Source organism: Hyaena hyaena, unplaced genomic scaffold, assembly GCF_003009895.1.
Source record: "Hyaena hyaena isolate Hyena2069 unplaced genomic scaffold, ASM300989v1 scaffold_501, whole genome shotgun sequence".
NCBI lineage: Eukaryota > Metazoa > Chordata > Mammalia > Carnivora > Hyaenidae > Hyaena > Hyaena hyaena.
The window spans coordinates 978,402-994,896 of record NW_024081135.1 but is presented as its reverse complement, the minus strand read 5'-3'; the positions used below and the strand labels follow the sequence as shown (position 1 = coordinate 994,896).

At 44.8% G+C, this 16,495-nt stretch overlaps 1 non-coding gene across 1 annotated transcript; it reads left to right on the top strand.

Moving 5' to 3' along the window:
* The first annotated feature begins 13,808 nt into the window (after positions 1-13,808).
* On the top strand, positions 13,809-13,912 carry LOC120247161. Its single transcript, XR_005532233.1, has one exon. It is a non-coding gene; the product is annotated as a U6 spliceosomal RNA (small nuclear RNA).
* Positions 13,913-16,495: the final 2,583 nt, after the last annotated feature.

The window sequence follows — 16,495 nt, the reverse complement described above, 5'->3', positions numbered from 1 at the left end:
GTCGGGCTCTGTGCTGACTGCCAGCTCAGAGCCTGGAGCCTGTTTCAGTCTGTGACTCCCTCTCTCTCTGACCCTCCCCTGCTCACGCTGTCTCTCTCTCTCTCTCTCTCCTAGAAATAAATAAAAAATATTTAAAAAAATAAAAAATTAAAAAAAATTAAAAAAAATAAAAGAAGTCAGATATGTATATTATAAACCTCAGGGCAGCAAGAAATAAAAGTGTTCAAAGACATATTGCCACAATGCCAGGTGGTAACTTAGAACATTGATATTATTAAACGAATTCAAAAGAAAGCAGGAGAAGAGGAGAAGAATAAAAAACGGAAGGGACAAACAGACAACACATAAGAAAATGATAGATCTCCATCCAGCTGAATCCATAATTATAAGAAGTGTTCATAATCTAAACAATCCAAACAAAGGCAAAGACTGAGAGTGATCTAAGAAAAACAAGTCCATGACAATAAATTATATTGATAAAAAATAAAATAAGATAAAAAAGAAAAAAGAAAAACAAGTCCACATTATATGTATTCTAGCAGGAAGTGAGAGATATACCATATAAAGAGTGAGCGGAGGAAGTCTCAGGTGGTTATTCTAATATCAGGTAAAACAGACAAAAGACAAAGTAATTTTTTAGCTTTTAAAAAGTGGGATAAAATACATAAAATATAAAATTAAACATTTATCCGTGTTTAGGTGTACACCTCAGGGGCACTAAGCCCGTGCACACTGATGGACAGCCATCACCACTGTCCATCCTCAGAACTCGTTTCATCTTGGGGTGCCTGGGTGGCTCAGTCGGTTAAGCGCCCGACTTCAGCTCAGGTCATGATCTCACAGTTTGTGGGTTCGAGCCCCGCATGGGGCTCTGTGCTGACAGCTAGCTCAGAGCCTGGAGCCTGTTTCAGATTCTGTGTCTCCCTCTCTCTCTGACCCTCCCCTGTTCACGCTGTGTTTCTCTCTCTCAGAAATAAATAAAACATAAAAAAAAAAAAAGAACTTGTTTCATCTTACATAGCTGAACTCTGTCCCCAGGGAGCACAACTGCCCGTTGCCCCTCCCCCAGCCCCTGGTGGCCACCATCGTATTTTCCATTTCTGAATTTGACTCTACGGACCTCAGATAAGTGGAATCATTCAGCATTTGTCCTTTTGTGATAGGCTCGTTTCACTGAGCATCATGTCTTCCAGGTTCATCCATGTGGCAGCCTGTGTCAGTTTCCTTCTCACCTTCAGAAGTCCCCTTACCCTGTTTCCTCTGGTCAGAATAACACGGTTTCTACTATTCACGAGAGAAAAGAAATGGGAAACTCACCCTCCCGCAGGATGCATCTCCCGGTTTTGGCTCGCTCCACAATTGGCCAGCTTATGTTGACTTTTCAGAGTTCTCGGACAGTTGCCTCTTATAGTTCCCCCAAAGATTTAGCTGTAGTTAGCAAGAGCAACAGGTTTCAATAGCAGAATTGGAACTATTCCATCAAATTTAAATTTAAATTTTTTCCACTTTATTTTTATAATTTTCATATGGGTATGATGTAATGAGACTTTTCCTTCATATTAGTTTGGACTTCGAATTCTACAAGTGTGAGTGATTCGGAATGTACATTCTCTAGTTATTCCTCAAGAACAAGATGGAAGCAAATAATAATTCACTCATAAAATAGTCCCAAAAATAAGATCAGCTATATAGGAGTGAAAAATCTAAATTGTCAGAACATTCAGAAACCTAATTCCTGTTGAAATTAAAGAGTCTGGACATTGTAATAACCAACAGTCTAAATATTGTAATAACCACATATGTAATATAAATATGAAAATACTGAAGACATAAATATAAGACTTAAAACGTGAGCAAAGATCAAAAATACTTTAAAAATGAACCAGATATTTATGCATGGGGGCAAGTTTCCCATTTCTTGGCTCCCATGGATTTTTTTCTCCTGAACTGGCCTGGCAGTAGTAACAGAAACCATATCCATCTGGCCCATGGATACAGAAAAAGAACCTTCGAGGACCAGAGAGTGTGGGAGGGGATTCCAGAGGAAAGAACCAGTAAAGGGGTCCTAGTTCCGTGTGGGCCCCTGCAGTCCCAGCCGAACCTCTGACCACGTAGGGCACACATACAGATCAACAGAGAGAGTTGATCCAATGCACAGAATCTGAAGTAGACACATAGGTTGATGGACCCAAACTGGGTTGATTGCCTTCTACAGCAAAACCACATCTCAAAAGGCATATACCAGGCCTGAGAATACAACATAACACAATGTCTAAATATAATTCAAAATGACTCAATATATGAACAAGAAAATGTGACCAATTCTAAGGGATAAACACAATCAACAGATTGCCAGGCTTATATCATACAGATGTTGAAAATACATTGCTATTTAAGTCATTCCGTTTGTGGTCATTTGTTACGGCAACTCTAGAAATCTACCAGGGTTTTCTTCTGATGTGTAATGGAGTGTGATTCGTTGAAAAACGCTTTACCACATGCATTGCTTTTAGAAGGATTTTCATCTCTGCAGAGCTTTGGTGGCTAAGGGGTTTTACCTACTAGATCTATAGCTTCTCACTATCATTAAAATCAGAGGGATTTTTTTCAGTAAAAAAAAATGTCTACTCTCTTCCCTAGTGAAGGCCTTCCTACACTTACCACACTTACGGGAATCTCTCCATTATTAATCCCTTGAGATCTTATGAGGTTTGTTATGACTGAAGTTTTTCCCATGCTGATTACATTGTAGTTGTATTCCTGCATGGCTGGTGCTATTACAGAATAATTTCCCACATTTGCTTTGTACGTTAAGAGTTCATGCTAGAAGTTTCTCTCATCTTTGCCTAAACTACATTTGAAATGCTCTCAAACAATTATGGTATATTTTTCTTAGAGGAATTAGCTCTGAGCTCAGATACAATTGGTTCTCCATTTTGACCATATTCATGTCCACAGTCCAGTGCTTTATTGGAAATGACCACAACTGGCTTGAAATCCCCTTTCCCATAAATTGTAGAACCAGCTATTCTTTGCAAATATCCTTGTAATCTACCTCAGCATATGCTTGGTCAGAAGAGCCCTGTTGTGTGTTTGATACTCTGGTTTCAGGTCTACCCTTCCAGCATTAAAACTCTCAAGTGCAAACAGTCCTTTCCTTGTCTGAAAAAGTACCCGTCCTAAGCCAATTGGTACAAAAATGGACAATTCGGGAAAGAGAACATTTGAATAATTTCAGATATGATCTTCTATAATGCAGCAAACTCATAGAGCACACACAAGAAGTAAGCAGAAAACTGGAAGGCTACTAGAAACTAAGGAGCTTAAAGAGATGTCTGGGAGAATGACAGAGTTAAGTACCTCCAATGCCCTGCTGCATAAATGCAATGAGGATGTCAGCCAAAAATAGTCCAAATCAACCCTCTTGGACTCTTGAAATTAGCCAAAGGCTTGTAATAAAAGAGCACTTATTCAAGAAAGGTGTCTGGATATGGGAAAGCCACAGCACACTCTGGAGCATTTAAATTGCTCTATTCAGACCCTCTTCTTCTTGTCTGTGGGGATCTTTAAAAGTCAAGAGCCAGCCCAGCAGTCATGGTGAAAATCTATATCCCAGCAGCCAATGGAGGGGAAAGAATTGGGCTGGAACACATTCAAAGCCCCATTCCAAGAGAATGATCTTTATTTCATCTGTCTGGAAGTTCCTGAGATAACTCTACTCGAAAGCCTTCTCTTTATCTTACCTTCCTCAGGATTACCTACTGGGAGAAGCCTTTGTAACAGGCCCTCAGTCAAAAACAATCAGCAGCAGTTCAAACCTTCTAAAAAACAAAATCTGGAGAAACAGAACAATAGGGGTCAATGGGTGGCTCTGAATTCCAGGGGAATCTAAAAACCACAAGCAGGCACAGGGCACTGTACACACTCAAGGATACAGGTATGTTAGGAAAGACGGGATGCCTGAGCTCTCTCTCCTGTGGCCAATCATGATGCTTTGTGCAAGCCTGAAGCAAAGACAAAGACAGGATTTTCAAATGCCTTGCAATTTGAAGGCATGCCCCAGCACACACAGTGCCCCTCAGCCCACTCTGAGGCATATTAGCTCCATGTTTATAAGAAAATCTCTCTCCAACCTATTACCAGCTGACCAATATGGTCATATAGCAGATATTTCAGTGGCCACAATGAGATTAAAATATTAGAGGCTTTACAAATTCAGCTGATTCCCACACAGTCCCAAGATTAGCAATGTTACCATCCTGGGCAGGTATTCTTTTATTTCATTTTCCCTAGAGAAATACTACCTATGGTTGTTGCCTCTAAATTTGGGGGGGGGGAGGCAGATGGACAGGGAAGGAGACACAGAATCTGAAGCAGGCTCCAGGCTTGAGCTGTCAGCACAGAAGCTGATGCAGAGCTCGAACCCACGGGCCGTGAGATCATGACCTGAGCCAAAGTGGGGTGCTTAACCGACTGGGCCACCCAAGTACCCCTGGTTGTTGCCTCTACTTCTTCCATTCCCATTCTCCCACCAACACACCCAGCTGGCTTCTGTTTGCACCATCTGATGGACACCACGAGCATGAGTAACCCCCATGGTGCCACATCTAATCATCCTCCTCGGTTCTCTGTCTCAGTGAACAGTGTCTTGTTTTGAGCACAAGGTGGTGTCACCTTTTTTGAAATCACCTCTTCTCTGAAATCCTTGTCATTACATTTACCTGGTTTGCCATCTGCCAGACTGAATGCCCTTTCTCTTCTCCTTTACACACTTCTTTCTAAAAGGTGGTGTGCTCAGGACTCAGGGTGAGGTCTCTATGCATCTGTCTGCACCCACAGCCTCATGGCATTAAATACCATCTAACTCCCAGGACTTCATGTCTCCCTCTTACCTGGAGCGCTCTCCCTGTGGACATCTAAGAGCATCTCACACTTAACAATGCAAGTATGGGAGTCCCTCTGCCCCAGGGGAAAAACCTGTCCCTGTTTCTCCTGCCCCAAGTCTCTTTTCCTCTCTGTCCAGGAGCAGGTGACATGAGCCTGCTCATGAGCCAACATGAGTTGTTATCATGAGCACGCGATGAAGGTACACACTCAGAAGACATGCAAGTTGTGTCTCTCCACGATGTCAGTTTAATTCAGTCATAAAGCAAGGGTAACATAATTCTAAAGCAGGTTCAGGATTCCCAACCCAGTGACACTGCACCACGTGATCCATCTGGCTTCTTACAGGGCACACAAAGCAGAATACAAGACAGGTACACAGCAAACAAGGCAACACACAGGGGCAGGACATTAAGGAAACAAATGCAAAGTCAGCATGTGGGCGCACAGTGAGATGAGGCCTCGGTCCCATCCGGGTCAGCTCTCGGCACTCACTGCTCATTCTGTTCAAGTGGAGCCTTCGGCAGCTGCCACCTTTCTGAAGTGGTCACACAGGGGTCAGTGTCTGTGACAGCTTGCTGCAAAAATCCTCCCCTTTTAAAGGGATTTAATCAGCGCTGGGCCCCTGCAGACCTCCTCTGCTTCTGCGGGGTGCTGGTCTCAGGGATATCTGGCAGCCACAGCATCCTTGGCTGCTTGCGTCATTGCTTGACACAGGTCCCTGCTTGACATGAGTGACTCCATCTTGCTCTCTACAGTTGTCCAAACCAAAAGCTCAGGAATCATCTTTAGATGCTTTTCTCCTGGGTCTGTCACACCTATCCATCACCAAACCCTGCCTCCTCTAGAGCAAAAATAATATACAGTAAAAGCTTGGTTTATGAGCGTAATTCATTCCGGAAACGTGCTTGTAATCCAAAGCACTTGTGTATCAAAGTGAATTTCCCCATAAGAAATAATGCAAACTCAGATAATTTGTTCTACAACCAAACATATTCATATAAAAATGGTTACAGGGGCGCCTGGGTGGCTAAGTCAGTTGAGTATCCAACTCTTGGTTTCAGCTCAAGTCATGATCTTGCAGTTCATGAGTTCAAGCCCCGCATCGGGCTCTGCACTGACAGTATGGGGCCTGCTTGGGATTCTCTCTCTTCCTCTCTCTCTGCCCTTCCCCTACCCATGCTCGGTCTCTCTCAAAATAAATAAACTTAAAAAATATTTTTTAAATGATTATAATACTGTAATATGACACAAAATAATAAAGAAAATATAAAATATGAAGAAACACAAACAAATTAAGCTGCACTTACCTTTGAAGACCTTCGTGGCTGGGGTGAGGGAGACAAGAGACGAGGGTTATTGTGTAGGACGACTTTCACTATCACTAATGGAATCGCTGCTATCTATTGGCTCAGTGGAATCTTCTTCTGCATGGAGGCCATTGTATACACTTGCATGGATGTTGACTACAGTACTAATAACTCTGTCATATGCTGTATCTAATGTCACTGGCAGCGAGGCAGCAGATGAAAGGGTCTATATGTGCAGGCAGCCTGACCTAGAAGGAAGCCATTCATTCCTAAGCTTACTCTTGTCTGGAAAAGCAAAGGACTGTCCACAGGTGCTTTGAAGTGACAAAAAACACACTATGGCCAGTTGTGGGCACCTTCCAACATTCTGAAAAATCACTGATTTCTACAAACACTGTGGCCTGAGATGGAGCATCTGAGCATGGGAGACGATCACCTGCAATCCCAGCAAGAGAGGCAGACAGAAGACCCATTGGCTCAGTTGTGATCACATGACATCTGGCATCATATACTCCTCTTATTACAAGACATTGCTCGTTTATCAGGTTAAAATGTATTAGAAACGTTTGCGTGCAGAACACTCGCTCAGAACAAGTTATTCACAACCCCCGGTTTTACCGTATGTCCCGGATCCAAGCACCGTTATTCCCTCACCTAGTTCCATGCCATGATTCAACACAGCATATATTCTCATGATTCCTATGTCTATCGTGGCAAGATCTGCGAGGTGCTCACAAACCCTCGGTTCCCAGCCTCCCTGGAGTTACCTCAGACCCTATGACTGGGTCCGTGCTGCTGGAAGAAGGAAACAAGCAGCCTGCACTGCCTCCAGCCTCACATGCCCCCCTCAGTCTTCCTCTCACAGGCTAGAAGCAGGTGTCGAGGAGCCCGGACCCCAAGACACCTTCTGGGGCTGCTGCCCAGAGTTGCCTCCCAAGCACATCGCACTGTGCAGCATGAGAAGTAAACTTTTTCACGTTAAGCAACTGAGACTTGGGAGCTTTTAGGGGACCCCAATGGGCGGACACACATAAAAAAGCACATGTAGAGACCGATCCATATGGACCAGTAGCTACCTCTGGGCCAGTGCCTGAACTGGGTGCATCAGACATGGTGAACCTCAGCCTAATCTACAATGTTTTTATTTTCACAAGAACAATGAATATATAGATTTTAGGTGCTGATAACAAATTTAAAAGACAGTCCCTGGGGGCACCTGGGTGGCTCAGTCAGTTGGGCGTCTGACTCTTGATTTTGGCTCAGGTCGTGAGCCCAGTGTTGTGGGACTGAGCCCCATGTTGGGCTCTGTGCTGAGTATGGAGTCTCCTTGGATTCTCTCTTTCTGCCCCTCTGCCCCACTTGTGTGTGCTCTCTCTCTCAAAATAAAAAAATACGTAACAATTTAAAAAGACAATCCCTGAATTCCCTTCCTCTTGCTCCTGGAAAACTCTATTCCTGCCTGCCTTTTCCTCACTTACCTCCATAGTTCCCTGGGCTCCATGGCCTTGGCTCAGGGCTAGGGCAGGAAAGGAAGTATGAGATAAGTCAGGGAATCAGTCAAGAGACACCGGCACCAATTCCTTGGGCCCTGGGCTGCTGCAAACCAGGCAGCAGGAGGTAAATGAGTCAAGTTTCTTGGCCCTGGGCAGCTCCACAGTCTAGCAGTTTCTCATCAGAGTGACCACTCTGTCCAAAGAACTGTGCCACAAAGGTAGAAGTGGTCAAATCAGGAGCATCTAAAGAAGACTGGCTTACAGTGGGTCTTCAAGGCTCAGCACAAGCTCAATGAGATAGCAAGACTTAGGCAAGGAGCATGCAAGGTGGCAGGGCCAGCTGTGCAAAGCATAGAGAGGTGACATGATCCTTTCCTGTAATGATACTGATGGCCTCAGTCTGGTAGAAACTCAGGGTGTGTGCATGGGAAAGGCACTCTGGTAAGCCCTCCCCTCCCCCATCCGTATGAATTTGGACTCGATCCACAGGGTGGCCACCACCACTGTGTAGACCGCATCCTTGGGTGCCTGGCCACAAGGGCAAATGGGGCTGAAATCCAATCAACTCAAACCACCAAGCAATGCACCCTGGCACTGGTTTGGGTGTACCCGAAGAAAGGGATGCCTTTTTCTCACCTTCCCAAATGTGCTGTGGAGTCTAACAGCAGCCTTCATTATCCCGCCCGCCCCAACACCATGGCTGTCAAAGCCTTTGCACTGGTAGGATCTTACTGAATGCATTCTCACAGCTCTGTAGCATAGGGCTTATGAGTACAATTTCACAGACGAAGAAATGAGGTGGAGAGGTGGAGAAAGACAAAACTTTCCAAGAGGCACTACTCAATTCCAGGGAGTCTACTCAGGTCAAAAGATCTTGGGACAAAGCAGTGAGACTGTTGGCCATTTGCCCTGCACTAAACATGGGCCTGATGAATATAACTAAGGTTCATTAACACATTGTACGACATGACCAGAAACAGAAATTTGAACAAGGCAAAATAATAGCTCTTTCAATAATTCTAATATTTCCTTTAATTCTAGACTGTCTTTGGTGGAAACTCATCTATAAAAGGATGGAATATCCTCTCATGATCTGGCAAAAGAGACCAGGTCATGACGGCTTTGTGACACCGGACAAAAATCCATTTTGTGGCCCCTCCTACGATGGGAAGGGGCCTACAATTTCATACGTTTGAAACGTTAGATATTTCACGGAGAATCCAGGACAAGTAATACTATATGATTTTTGCCCAATACTGCTTGGGTGGAAAATAATAAATGGGACTTTGGGGGAAAAAATCCTTCTGATTGAATTCTTTTTCCTGGCTTATGAAAAACAGAGCCTGACAAAGAGAAGGGAACATTCACAACCTTGGCCAAGGTCCCTGAAGCATCCAGGCAACAAGGCTCTACAAAGAAGCAGTGAGTGAATTCAGACCCTGAACTAGCTTCTGAGTACCACTATGGGGCTTGCTGTCCAAGGACAGGCGTGGTACCGAATACTGGGGAGGGAAGCTTCGTTACTCCTTCCCGTTTCTATCTGGAACATTCTTTAGATACATAAATTCACCGAGAGTTGTACTAAAAATACGTAACCTAAGTTTATATAACAAGTTGTTGAAGGCCTTTCTAAAAGTTCTGACAACCAAGCCAGTTTATGGGTAGCCAGGACTCAGTTGGCTACTGGTGAAAGCTTTGAATACAGTTTCGGCGCCATCTTGTGTCAGTATTGAGATCAGCACGTCTAAACGAGGAAAAGAAAAAACGACATAGAGCAGAGGTATGAAGGAGTTGATAGACTCTGGGAGGGGTGAGTAGACAGGTGTTCCTGAAAATTTAGGGAGGGAAGGGAGATGCAAGTGGAGAAATAGGCTGGGGCCAGCTCCTGAAGGAAGCCTGTATTTCACAGGCACTGAAGGGCTGTTAGCACCTCAGTGATGTGATCAGATGTGTGTTTTAGAACAATTCAGCTGTAGGCATCTAGGCATGGGCTTCAGGAAGGTGTCAGGTGTAGGGGCACCTGGGTGGCTCAGTAGGTTGAGCATCCAACTTGGGCTCAGGTCATGATCTCACAGTCTGTAAGTTCTAGCTCTGAGTCAGGCTCTGTGCTGATAGCTCAGAGCCTGGAGCCTGCTTCGGATTCTGTGTGTCTCTCTCTGCCCCTTCCCTGCTCATTCTCTCTCTCTCTCTCTCTCTCTCTCTTTCTCTCTCTCTCTCTCTGTCTGTCTGCCTTTCAATGATAAATAAACGTTAAAAAAATTAAGAAGGTGTCAGGTGTCTATAGGGTTGGCATGTCCAAGACAATGCTTACTATCTGAATTCTTGGGCCAGATCATAGGAATAGCTGCCTTCTACCAGAATATAAGCAGGGATTATTGGCTGATTTGCTTACGTCTCTATCCACACTGCTTAGAACTGGAAGAGTTTTTATTAAAAAATGAAAGGGGCGTATTTCACAATATAAAGACGACATGATAATACTGTCAAAATGCAGATCCCCTACCCCATCCATCCCCCAAAACACCTTTTTGAGAATAAGGGATTCGCTCTGGCTTTTCACAAGCCTGACCAGCAGGCATCAGTCTCCTAACCTTACAGATGGAAACAAGGAGGCTCAGTGAGGTTGCCCTGCTGAGAGCAAAGGCCATCTGTGACTCCTTCACTGCTCAGCCGCAGACAGCTTCTGCTTGTTTTGTGGAAATATGCAGGGCTTTGGGGGACCAGGCAAGGCTTAACTGTGTGTTAGCCATGTCACACACGTACCCTCTGGACCTTCAGGTTATAGCATCTACCGCACGCCAGGAAAATGAGGCTTAATTATAGCTCCAAGAAAACGGTCTTTCAAGTGACATTCCCCAGGACGAACCCCAATAAGAGAGGGAACATTCAATCCCACTGGAAAATATGAAAAGTCGGTATCACCCCTGAGGGCGTGCGTGAGGGCTTAAGAAAGGCTGCGCACACCAGCTTCTTCTGCCTCCCTCCATTACCCTAACTGTACAAATGGGGAAACTGAGGCCACCAAAGGAGGAGAGTCTCTCTGAAGTTACTTCGCAGGCTCAGGAAACTGGAGTGCAAGGCTTTCCCCTTGGTCTTGGAAAGGAGGGGTGGAGAGGCGATGTGCTTGCTACAGGATTTCCGGGGCAGCCTCACCTCTGCACACTCTCGCACCCGGCACCAGTCAGCCCCAGCCGGCTCCGCTCGGCTCCCGCTCAGCTCACACGTGCACCCCTGGAATCTCGAAACTTCTCACCTTGGCGGTGTTTAGTCACACGGCCGTTCTCTGGGTCCAGCCAGGTTCCCCTCTGGTTGTGTCGCGCACAGCTCATCCCCACTTGGCACACCTCGTTCCCTTCTTCAGTCACCTACGAAGTTCCCCCCACCCCCTCGACTCACTGCACCTGCCAACTCCTCACTTACCTGACCGCTCTGGGGAAATTGGTCCCACGTGACCCCGAAAGCGTCTCCCAGGATTTAGGACATCGTGGTGACCTCGCGGACTGAGGGACAATTTTGGGGTTCGGCGGACTTGGCATCATGTCGCAAATGGATGACCTTGGGGCACCTCTCCCCTCTGAGTCGCAGTCTATCTGCAAAATGAAGCCGCTGAAAATCCCGCGCTCCTGGGGGCTACGTGGAGGATTAGGAAGCCAGTGAGCACGTGGTAAGAGCCGTCTGTGTGTCGAGCGAGTGTGGACACAGGAGATCCCTGGCCCAGCATCCTCCAGAAGCACACAAGACTAAACGGGGCCCAGTTTAGAAGACCTGGCCCTTTGCTTCGCTCTAGTTGTTCGACTTCGAGCACATCTCGTAGAGGCACTGAACCCGTTTCCTCTCCTTAAGGTGGGCACAGCCCCTCAGCCAGCAAGAACCGTCCGCTCGCCCTGCACTCCTGCCCAAGACGTCTCAGAACGAGGCTGCGCAGCGTGTCAGTCCCGTTCCCATCCTTCAGAAAGTTGGCTTGGGGCAAGGATAGCTTTGGAGGCAGCATTATAATGGCTGCATAATATTCCATGAATTCACGAATTATAGATCATAATTTATTTTCTTATTTACCTACAGTTGGACATTTTAATTATTGCTAATTTTCACCGTTACAAAAAACATTGCAACAAACATCTTTGCATATACCTCTGTGAACCTATCTCTGATTATTTCTGTAGAAGTAGGATGACTCACACTTAAGGACTATGAATATTTTTGAGATAATTGTCAGTTTGTTTTCCTAAAATTAATATAAATGTATAACCTCACAAATAATGCAGGAGGGCCTGTTTTCTGTTTTGTTTTTATTTTGTTGTTGTTTTGTTTTTTTATATTTTTTATTTTTTTAATGTTTTATTTATTTCTAGGAAAGATAGAGAGAGACAGCGTGAGCAGGGGAGGGTCAGAGAGAGAGGGAGTCACAGACTGAAACAGGCTCCAGGCTCTGAGCTGGCAGTCAGCACAGAGCCTGACGCGGGGCTCGAACCCACGAACCGCGAGATCATGACCTAAATGAAAGTCGGACGCTTAACCGACTAAGCCACCCAGGCGCCCCTGTTTTGTTTTTATTTTAGAGAGTGAGGGTGGAGGCACATGGGGTGGGGGAGAGGAGGGAGCCCAATGTGGAGCTTGATCTCATGACCCTGTGATCATGACCTGAGCCAGATTTAAGAGTCAAATGCTTAGTGGCCACACAGGTGCCCCTCATGAATACCTGTTTTAGTGAGTATTGAAAATTAACATTTAAAGTATATTTGGTCAAATGTACAGATTATAAATAGTATTTTATTGTGTCTCTATTGCCTATTTCTCAAGCCACGAGTTTGGTAATTTTTTATATTTGTTGTAATTAATGTTTTTTTCAATCATGAATTTTCTATCCATGTTCTTTATTAGAGTAATAGTGATTTTTAGAGCCTTTTATCATGTATTAAGGATAGCTACCTCTTGTCAAAATTATTTTTATCCAACTGAATATGTACTTTTATATTTTGTGTATACTTTTGTGTTTGCTTTTTATAACGTACAGAAATTGTAACTTCATTACATCATTTTTTCCCTTTGTGATCTCTTTCATTGCCTTTATCTCATCTTAGAAAATTCCTTTTTACCTTCACGCACATCTGTTTTCACCTAGTATTTTAGAGTTTTACTGTTTACACTAAAGTCTTTATTAAACCCATTAGTATGATATAAATAACATACTTAGTTTTTCTTCAATAAGTAATTTTCCAAAAATCTTTGTTGAACAAATCATCCATCTCTTTTCCATTTGTTCATGATGCTTCTTCACAGCACACCTATTTCTTATCCTGTATGCTAAATTTTAAAATAAAACATGGAGCTTACTGATATTTGAATTTAACAAAAGAAAAAGAATTTAATTGAAATAAAAGCAGTTGCTAACTTCACTCGTTACCATATCAGATATTATTTCCTATGAGACCCCCCAAGATTATGAAGAATATTAAGAAGTTGGGGGTCGTGTATTTTTTTAAATTGCACATTTCACTCTGCTCTATTTTTCCCTACTGTGAAGGATGAGAAAAGTAAGTCCCTCACCCTCTCTTCCCTGCCCACGCCCAACATTCTGCTGCTGGGCCATTGTTTTTATAATGCCAAGGTCTGTGATCATCACATTTACTCTGCCACCTCCCTTCCCTTTGGTGTTTAGACCTAGTTCTGGGTTTATTTAGAAGCACTGCTTACCTCTGGGCCTGATACTTTGCCCTTTCCCTCTGAGTTCCCTGTCTAAATGTATCTCTTGGTTGACACAGCCTCACTAACAAATGTGAAATCAGGCTTGTTCAAAGACACTTTGCCCATGGCAAATCAGTGCGAGAGTCAAGCTTCTCATCTATATTCACGTTACTCTGAGACAGTGCTCAGAGGAGCAATGGGAGCCACGAGCTTTTAGTTTTAAGGGGAAGGAGGGGGGCACCCCCTTTTCCTTAACCTTCTGAGGAGGCCAGAGGAGCCTGGATAGGACCCATGGCTAACTCCACTCCAAGGAATCAGATTCAGGACTGGGCAGGCTTTCTGTGGTGTCAGGAAGTCCTCGACCCTCTTAGTGGGTCTTCTTGGCATAGATTATTCTGGAATCTGATAATTATGGACGGAAAGTAGAAAAATGACTGTGTTTGCTCTGGGGGCACATATGCTAAGGTTGGAACAGAACAGAAATTAGCGTGGCCCTTATGCAAGGATGATACACAAATTTGTGAAATGTTCCATGTTAAAAGAAAATTTAAAAAAGACAGTAGAACAGTGAGGCAGCCCAAAGCATCTATTTTCCTTCTATTAGAAACAAAGATTTCTAAGCATCTGACTTCGGCTCAGGTCATGATCTCACAGTTTGTGGGTTCCAGCCCTGCATCAGGCTCTGTGCTGACAGCTCAGAGCCTGGAGCCTGCTTCAGATTCTGTGTCTCCCTCTCTCTCTGCCCCTCCCCCATTCGTGCTCTGTTTCTTTTTGTCTCAATAATAAATAAACATAAAAAAAAAAGAAAAAGAAACAAAGGTTCCCCAACCAGAGGCCTAAACAACAAGAAGTCTATCTTCTTCTCACCTGGGGAAAAAGCGAATTGCATTCTGGCCTGAAAGGACAGCCTACCCAGGCCAGCGAGTCCCAGGATCCTTCTTGTTTTCCATTCTGCTGTTCAAGATGGCAGCCCAAGGACCACGAAGAGGGGGAAACACAAGGGACGTAGAACCTGTGACTTCCACCTACATCTCAGTGGCCACCACAGAGCCATGGTCACTCCTAGCGGCAACAGATGCCAGGATCTGTACATTTTTAAGTCTGTCAAAAGACAGAGCTTTGTCTCATGATAAAGCTCTTTGATGCTTCTTATTTTATTTTTTGTTTCTTTTTTGTTTCAAGTGTTTCTTGAAATTCTATGTAACATACAGTATAATATTGGTTTCAGGAGCAGAATTTAGTGATGCAGCACTTCCATATAATACTTAGTGCTCATCACAAGTGCCCTTCTTAATACTCATCACCCATTTAGCCCCTCCATCAGCCCTCAGTTTGTTCTCTATCGTTAAGAGTGTGTTTTATGGTTTGCCTCTCTTTCCCTCCACTTTGTCCATGTGTTTTATTTTATTAAATTCCACATATGAGTGAAATCATATGGTATTTGTCTTTCTCTGACTGACTTATTTCACTTAGCATAATACACCCTAGGTCCAACCACGTTGTTGCAAATGGCAAGATTTCATTCCTTTTGATGGCTGAGTAATGTTCCATTAATACATATACCACATCTTCTTTATCCAAGCATCAGCCCATGGACCTTTGGGCTCTCTCCCTAGTTTGGCTATTGTTGATAATGCTGCTATAAACATTGGAGTGCATGTGATCCTTCAAATCTGTATTTTTGTATCCTTGGGGCAAATGCCTAGTAGTGCCATTGTTGGGTCATATGGTAGTTCTATTTTTAACTTTTTGTGGAACCTCCACACTGTTCTCCAGAGTGGCCACGCCAGTTTGCATTCCCACCAACAGTGCAAGAGAGCTCCCCTTACTCCCCATCCTCACCAACATCTGTTGTTTCCTTGTTTTTAATTGTATCCATTCTGACAGGTCACAATAAGGGATAACCTATGGTGATAACGCTTACTCGTTTTCATGTTTGTTTGAATTGCCAAATGTGGTTCTGGCACAGAGCCAGCTGTAGTGGGTACAGTGGTGAAGTGACAAGGGGTTGTCCTCACATGGTGGGCTCACATGTGCAAAGTACGTGATATGTATTATTCCTTTTAGTTCTCGTAACAGCACTGGGAAGTAAGTACTGTTACCTCAATCTTATGAACAAAGAAAAGAGGTTCTGAGAGGCTAATAATCTATTCAAGTGTCCATAATTATATAACATGGCTAGAACCCAAATTCATGCTGGTCTCCTCCAAAAGCTTTGGCTCTTAATAATTTTTCCACGCCAGTGGTTTCCATCCCTGGCTGTGTCCAATGCCTGGGACCTACCCCTCAGATTCTGATCTAATTGGTTGGAGGTGAAGCACAGACATCAGTAAGACCATATTATCTTATTTAATGCCCACAACAACTGGAGATGGAGGTATTTTTCTCTCTATGTAAAATTAGGTAAACTAAGATCCAGAGAGGTAGAGTCACTTGCCCAAAGTCATACAGAGAGTCCACAGTGGAGCTGGGATGTGTGTCCTCATCTCTTCACTTTCTCCAAAGAACTGTCTTTGGCTGCAGACATAAAGTTGTGAGGCGTGCTGGCCAACCCCACTGCTCTGGCCAGCCCAGAACCCTCGCTGGGATTGTGTGTACCGAGGGGGCAGGGCACCATGCAGAAGCCAGGCGGTAAACGGGTCAGCTTGTGCCAGGAAGTGCGGCGGAAGCCCAGCCTGTGAAGGCAGAGGTGTGGCTGGGCCGGGGGAGGGCCGGACGCGGGGATGCACTTTTTCCCCAGCACAACAAGCTGTGGGCTTCCTCCTCCCTAGCTGAGCCCTGCCTGATATGTCAGGCCCAGAATGGGTCACGAGCCAGGGACTGGGGGGCTGGCAGGCAGGCAGGGGCCCAGGGCCAGTCCTCAGAGGAAGCCACATGGCAGGGGTCACAGGCCTGACCCAGGAATGCTGAAGGGAGGGAGATATTTCAGGCCCGAGAGGAAGGGCCCAGCCCACGAGATGAATCACCCGGGACAGATTATCCTGAGGAAGACCTTGGGGGTGGAACTGTGATAAGCACCATCCTCCCAAGGTGACCAAGAGCCTGTGGTCAGGCGGCCGGCGATCAGCCGGGCCCTGTGTGGCCGGAGCACTCGGATATATCTAAGGCGGCCCACTACCTCCA